Below are 8,057 nucleotides of genomic sequence, written 5' to 3'. Positions count from 1 at the left end.
GATACTTGTCTGCTCAGATGTGAAGTTACCTATTGATACAAAGTATTTCCTGTTTTCTACGTATGCTTTGAACCAGTTTAGTACAGTTCCTGAAAGACCTGTCCAGTTCTCCAGTCGTTTGAGTAATATGTTGTGGTCAACTGTATCAAATGCTGCACTGAGATCCAGTAAAACAAAGACTGACATTTTTCCACTGTCTGTATTCAGACATATGTCACTAAACACTTTGGTCAGAGTGGTTTCAGTGCTGTGGTTCTGTCTAAAACCTGACTGGAAGGCATCGTAGCAATTATTCTGTTTTAAGAAGTAACTGAGCTGTTGAGAAACTGCTTTTTCAATGATCTTACTTAAAAACGGGAGATTTGAGATCGGCCTGTAGTTGTTCATTTGTGTCTTGTCAAGATTGTCCTTTTTCAGTATAGGTTTGATTACAGCAGTTTTTAGTGGTTCTGGAAACACACCTGATAATAAAGAAAAGTTGACGATCTGTAACAGGTCTGACTCTAAAGTCTTTGAGACCTTTTTGAAAAAACTTGTTGGCAGGACATCTAAACAGCAGGAGGAGGAGTTCAGTTGACCTAAGATGTCCTCCAGGTCTTTGCTGTTAATAGGTTGAAACTGTTTCATGGTGTTTAAACAGTTTTTTGGTGGACACAGTACATATCCTGGATCTGCTGTTGATGTACCAATTGCTTGTCTAATTTTTTGGATTTTTTCAGTGAAGAATTTGGCAAAGTCATTGCAGGCCATGGTCGAATGAAGTTCAGCTGCCACTGACACAGCTGCCACTGACACAGGAGGGTTTGTTAGCCTGTCAACTGTAGAAAATAAGACCCGAGCATTATGGCTGTTTTTAGTGATGATGTCAGAGAAGTAGGACCTCCTTGCATTCCTCAGTTGTAAATTATAATTGTGAAGTTTCTCTTTATAAATGTCATAATGAACCTGGAGGTTTGTTTTTCTCCATCTGCGCTCAGCTTTCCTACACTCTCTTTTTTCATTTTTCACCAGTGTGGAGTTTCTCCATGGAGACTTTTTCCTTCCAGAGATAACCTTCACCTTAATGGGAGCAATAGTGTCCATTACATTTAACATGTTAGCATTGAAGCTATTGACGAGCTCATTGACTGACCCTCTGGGCAGGTCAGGTGTTAATGGGAAGACCTGGTTAAAAATTGCACTACTGTGTTCAGTTATACACCGTTTTGTGATCACTGTTGTTGATATATTTGTGTGGGCTGAGATTTTACTTTCAAAGAAAACACAGTAATGATCAGACAGGCCCACATCAGACACAGTAACCTTTGAAATGCTCAGGCCTTTGGAGATCAGTAGGTCAAGAGTGTGTCCTCTATTATGTGTGGCCTCTGTTACATGCTGAGTCAGCCCAAAGTTGCCCAGAGTGTTACTCAGGTCTTTAGTCCCTTTGTCCTGAGGGTTGTCCACATGAATGTTAAAATCCCCAGCAATAATTACACAGACAAAATCAACACAGATCACAGACAGCAGTTCACTAAGGTCATTAAAAAAGTCTGTGCAGTATTTGGGAGGCCTGTAAACATTAAGAAACACAACTTTGGATGGGGCCTTCAGCTGTAAAGCCACATATTCAAAAGACTGAAAACTTCCAGGAGATAGCTGCTTACATTGAAATGATTCATTAAATAAGACAGCGACCCCTCCTCCTCTCCTGCTCGCCCTGACCTCACTGATAAAACTGTAGTTAGGAGGGGTCGTCTCGATGAGAACAGCTCCACTGTTACTTTGGTCCAACCAAGTTTCAGTTAAAAACATAAAATCAAGGCTGTGCTCAGTGATTAAATCATTAATTAAAAATGTTTTCCCAGCTAGAGATCTAATGTTTAATAAAGCCAACTTAAGTGTTTTAGAGGTATTACTTGTCCCCTCGTGTTTGGGAGCAGTCTGTGGCACACAAGGTATGTTTACTATGTTTAAAGATCTTTTAGAGTGCAGCTCTCTGTGTTTTGACCAGGCCACATGTCTCCTGTCACCTAAAAGTACAGAAATTTTAAAACCTTCTAGTAAACAGGGTCCCAGCTTCTCCTGGGAAAAGTCATCACTGCCATAATCCTCACAGCCCGGACCCTTCACACATCACGCATCAGACTGCGGAGACAGAGCATGAAGAGGAACTAAGGGGGGCGAGGCTGGGCAATGTGACTTCGATTGCTCTGTTGAGGGTGGGGCTCGATGGCGAACCTTTGGCCGCTCTGGTGGGGGGTTTATGGGGGACAAAAAGGGATTGGGACGGGGGGTAGATCTGAGCCCAGACCCGCTCCATCATCTCCTCAGTGAATTTCAGGTGTGGGGAGGAAAAGAATCCAGAATTAAGCGTCAGACTTCTTTTGTCTGGAAAAAAAAAGAATGATGCCTGTTTTTTTTGTTTTTTTTTATTTGAGAGCGCTCACCGAAGAACAGGGTAATTTCCTTTTGAGAGCTGCTGACAGATTTGGAGCAGTTTGATATCTGGGTGTGAGCAGCCAGCACAGTAACACACAATATGCTCTCAGTAGTGGCTCGTTTTTAATTAGGGTGTTTTCCCCCACAAATTCACAATAAGCCCACATCAAAAAAAAATTTAAACTCACATTGAACCCAAAGTTTTCCCTAAGATGTTTAGTCAGAAATTTGTCTTACTAAACCAGAGCTTGGGCTCAAGCATCAGAACCTAGAAGCCAACAGCAGTTTTACCAACTCTATTTGAATAGTGAGAGCAGGGTTTAATCAGCAGGTCAGTGGCACTGACAGGTAGTTAATCTGCAGAAGTGTTTGTATGCCAAAGAGGCTAGTGGTGACCAAGATGAGTTTAACAAACTCTTGCAGTTTTTCCCAATTTGATTTGGAGACTTTACTTGTTTGTTTCTTGAGAATGTGATGAGTATATGGGCAGTTGGGATTCCAGGAAAGTGGAGAGAGGTTGGTGGAGAGATGGCAGGTAAGAGAAGAAAAAGAAGGAAAGGCAGAAGAAGAGGTGGGAAAAGGAAGAGATAAAGATCTCCTATCTTAAAGAGTCCTATCTTGTTCTGGTTTTGTCACACATAAAATTGAACAAAAATAATCCTCATAACACATCTCTCATTTTAATCATCATTATCATAGCCGTGGGTAACAGTGCTAGAGGAGCTCAGCTCATATTTAGTCATTCAATGGGTTTTCCCCTCTGTACTTACGCTGAAACTATTTGCAGCACATTTAAAAAAAAATAAAAAACCTCTGCAGTTGCACTTCTTCATTTTGTCCACAGGGGAGCAGCAGCGCAGCCACATTGCTGCTCTCATAGCCATCATCGTGACTGCAATGCAAGCCAAGGTTTCTTTCAAGGGCACACATCATATCTGCAAAGTCACATGTAAAGCAGGGAGAGGCTGTATGGGCGTTTTCGGCTTATCACACAGACTATGCAGTAGGGCAGAGAATGCTGAAGCTTAGTCTAGACAGTCACTAAATATCTAATCACAAATCACTCACTGACACCTTGTTGTAGTTGCAAATATTCAAGGGCGAAACCTTAATTTCCAGTAAACATAAATTGCAAGCATGTAGGTTTAGCAGATAAAGGATGTTTACTAACATGCTGACATGAAAAAAAAAAAAAAAAGGACAGATGCATATATAACAAATGCATCTTGTTTTGCAAGAAATTCGGTTTTCAATCAAGGTAATGACAGACAGCATCCTTGCTGCGCTGCTTCTAATGAAAATCTATGTGCTATTACACATAGTGATGCATAGTAAGGTAGAAGCTGTGTTGTTCAACCTGAAAGGGCAGGAGAGCCATCATAGCTCTCCCCCAGTCTTACCTTTTTATAGTCATCAAATATGTATGGCCCCTCTGAGTGTGTATATATAATGTATTCACAGATCTCCAGCACACTGGAAACCCTGCATCAGCAGTTTGTGTGTGCATCTTCAGAATAAGACAGAAAGCCTAATCAATAAAATGATTCATGGAAGACCCATTCTGGAAGAAAGGCGTAGCGTGAGCGGCTTTGGACTGCTTGTTCTGAATATGTCAACAAAAGTGTAATGTATTTTCATTTTAATAGAATAGAATATCTTTTTCATTGTAACATGGAACATGTGCAACGAAATTAAATGTTTTTCTCAACAGTGTGAAGATCACAACAATCATGTGAAAACCTATATAAAAATATAAACTATATAAAACCATCTACGAGATGAAACCACACCAGGACAAACACAACCCTTCTATATTCTCCCAAACTACACAAATCTCTTATTGCACCAAGCACAATTATATGGATATTGTTTTTGCAGCATTTAATGCTTGTACTGCTCTGGGACCAAAATGGTTTTTCAGTCTTTTTATCCTTTTTTAAAAAAAATTTCAGTACTATCTAACTGACATTAACAATGTATCCCTTATGATGTCACTGCCCTTTGTTGAGGTAGCCAGACATGTATAGGTCATCCAGAGTAGGGAGAGGAGCAAGAAATTATTTTCCTGGGCTATATTGATAACCTTCTGGAGCTCCGTTATCTGTGCCGCTGTGAACAGGAGAACCACACACAGAAGCAATATGTTCAAATATGGAGCAGCAGTAGAAGGACACCAACACTCTTTTTTGCTCTTTCTGATGACCCTCAGGAAGTAAAGGAAGCTCTGTGGTGTTTATTTCCCCGAAACCACCAGAAAATGGAAGTCTGTGACTCTGTCCACATACTCCTTGCTGATAAATAAAGGCTTAATATTTTTAATGTCTTCCTGAAGCTAATGAGCACTTCTTTAGTATTAGACATGTTAGAGATCAGGTTTCTGCCTCTGCACGACTGAAACAGCTGCTCCACCTCATCTTGATAAGCAGACTCCTCCCCCAAGAAATAAGCCCCACCACTGCAGTGTCATCTGGAAATTTGGTGAATGTTTTGCTGAAATCAGAGTAATCATATGTGCTCAGCACATAGAACAGACAGCATTGTGTGGGGCTCTAGTGCTCAGGCTTTTAACCAAATTTCACTGAAAATGCAAACATTTCTGTATATCTAAAAGCTTGTGCAATCATCAAAAAGAATAAAAAACAATGCTTTCTCATATATGGGTTACTAACAAAACTGAAATAATAAGTAAACTTAAAAAACTCTCACGTCCTAATTTTTAACTCTATGACTTCATATATTTTCTTATTAAAGCCTAATGAGAAGTGCATCATATTCCATGACTTCACTGTACTTTTGGGTCTCTGACATTTTGTGCAGGATTTGTATGGTTCACTAAGTGGCAATGTTGGCAGCAGGAAGTAAACCTTTTCATACTTTTAAAATGATACTTAAAAAATGTGACACTACTGTCAGTACACCCAAGAGGGCTTATACTCAGTAATGATACATGAAAGAAATGCGTGCACACACACACACACACACACACACACACACACACACACACACGCACACACACACACGCACACACACACACACACACGCACGCACACACACACACACACACACACACACACACACTCACTGGACATGAGCCATGGGGTGGTTAATACAAGATTGTTCTGTCAGCAGAATCTTTATCCTCAAAGGATAGGTGCTGTGGATCAGTGTGTGAGACAGAGAGAAAGAAACAACGCACATTGGTGACTGACACGTGAAATAAAAGCAGTAAAAGGACCATAGTGACCCATAGAGTATTGATCACTACAGTCAGGCTACTTTAATCAACATGCACATACCAAAAGACCCACACATCTTTAGATTCACCAATCCACCATATTGCTTAGAGTCCTCCCCTTTGGTGTGGTTAATACTGATCTTGCAGAGGCTTAGAGCCAGAAATGTGACTGACATGAAGCATTTTATTTTCCTTGACATGAAATGCAAAATGTGCCCATATGTCTACTCTTCTCTTCCTCCCAAGCAAATAACCTTACAACACAAGGAGATTACTTCTGATCGGGTCAATTCCAAACTTATCCTGCCTTTCTACCCAACTTAATTAGTTTAGATTGGATGTTGCTTCTCCAATATATTTTTAGTTATGTCAATACATTTCGTAATAGTTTTTGTCCCCATGCCTTAGTTTTTATTTAGTTATCATTTCCTTTTTGTCAGAAAAAAGAAAAGTTGTTGACGAAAACTGTTACGGAACTTATTAGTTAACATAATTAATGCTGCTTATGGTTTGCACTGAAAATATTCATCTACAAAGCAGAAGTTTTGCCATCACATTTCAGAAGGTCCAACTTTTCCTTTAAAGGCAAATATTCTCCATTTCTGGTTTAAGTGGTACTTTTCAATTTCACTATCCCTTGGTGATTAGTTTTTGATTGAAGACAAGTTGACATCTTCCATGCGAAATATTGCCAATCAAAGCAATCGCAAGGTTTTGGGCAGATCACTTTATATCTCTTTACAACCAGTTTCACACTAGCAACTGCAGGTAACCTCCAGCAGCCAGTCACCTGGTCATGGAATACACTTTCACTGGTGGTTACCAGGGAGTCTCCGACTGGTCTCAATGGGGCTTAAGCAATCAATTTCACAGATATTGCCAATAATCACTCAACATCAGTCGGAGAATACACATTATACCCTTGCAACTGATGGTTGGCAGATGGTCACCAACCAGTCTGTAGACCTGTGCAACTGGGGCTGCAATGAAGCATCGATTTAATAGATAGACAGGCAGACTGAAAGACAAGTATGTGAATACAGCTTTGTGTTATTTTGTTTAGGAAAGTAAAACATTCAGAAAAGATATTTTACATATCTTTCAGGAACATAGCAGTAATGTGGCTGCTTTATTCTGGCAAGCTGGACACCAGAAAGCTTTTTCTAATTTAAGAATACTGCTTTAAGCCAAACACTCCTGGCTATTAATTAGGCTGACTTCACAGACCAGCCAAAAACACACACACATACAAACACACTATTCTCAGTCTCTAAAAGGTGGGGGTGGTGCGTCTCTTATCCCATGTATCACACTCACATTTTCTCTCTCTCACCTGAATCACAAGTCTGTTGTGCTCTGCTTTTTGCCCATACTTTCTACCCCCACATCCTGGTGTTGATGTGGGGGTAGATGTAATTTAAAAACAAATTAAAATATATCCAGTCTGATTGGTCTCTAAACAAATGAAGCCATGAAAAAGATTAGACTGCTCCTGAAAAACTAAAATCCTATTTCCTTGCTTTTCATGCATTTATCTCTTCAATATTTGTGTGAATGACTGCACTGCAGAATGTCTGACAGCAAGCAGCTCTCTCTGGTATCTTAAATGAGAAGCTGGTTAGACAGTCAGACTGTCAGATGTAGTGCACTGGAAAATGCTTCCCCACAGGAAACAAGACACTTTGGACCTGATTCTCTGCGCTTTGTTTTTCATTCCTTTCCAGGGGCTGAGAAGGGGGTGTCACTTTATAAGAGCAGGCTAATTTGAGCATTCACAGTAGCTTTTGATCTAGCTTAAACTTAAACTGCACTTGAACCACAATGTCTTTTATAATTTGTCACGTACAGCCATAAAGCATTTCATCATTCATTTTTAATCACGTGTGTCCATTTTGTATAATGGAAATTGACGCATCAGATTCAAAAGATTAACAATGATTGAATCCTTAAAAGATAATTCCTTAGACCCCCTTCACTGTTAGTCTGTTTCTTAGTAGGGCTTTTTGAGCTGTAGCTCAAATGTCTTCAGAAAAGCCCCAAATCTCTGGGGTTCCCGTCCACTGCACTAGCTGCAGGCTCATATTTGGTACTGTGGTGGGTGTGAATTCAGCTCCAGCCGTCCTGTTGACAGTTCTACTGCACTAGCTTTCTGGGGCATGATGCGTTCACTCTGGATGCTTTCCAATCATTTTTGTACAGGAGAGCGGGGAGCCCAGCCTCCTGCAGTATTTTATGCCTTCAGACAGGTACAGGGGAAGATTCAAAAGGATACTGAAGGTTGCAAGAAATTTGCACTGGTAAACAATAGTGTCCAGTGACCTTGCCACCAGAGCACAGTGAAGGAACAAATCAGCTCTGAGTCTTGGCTGTGCTTTCAGTTGGAAATGTCAAGTCCAAATTA

Source organism: Copadichromis virginalis, linkage group LG6, assembly GCF_057382275.1.
Source record: "Copadichromis virginalis isolate Kocher_CV1m ecotype Utaka linkage group LG6, C_Virginalis_male_GT1.1, whole genome shotgun sequence".
In the NCBI taxonomy this organism is placed as follows: Eukaryota; Metazoa; Chordata; class Actinopteri; order Cichliformes; family Cichlidae; genus Copadichromis; species Copadichromis virginalis.
This window is presented reverse-complemented; position numbering follows the sequence as displayed.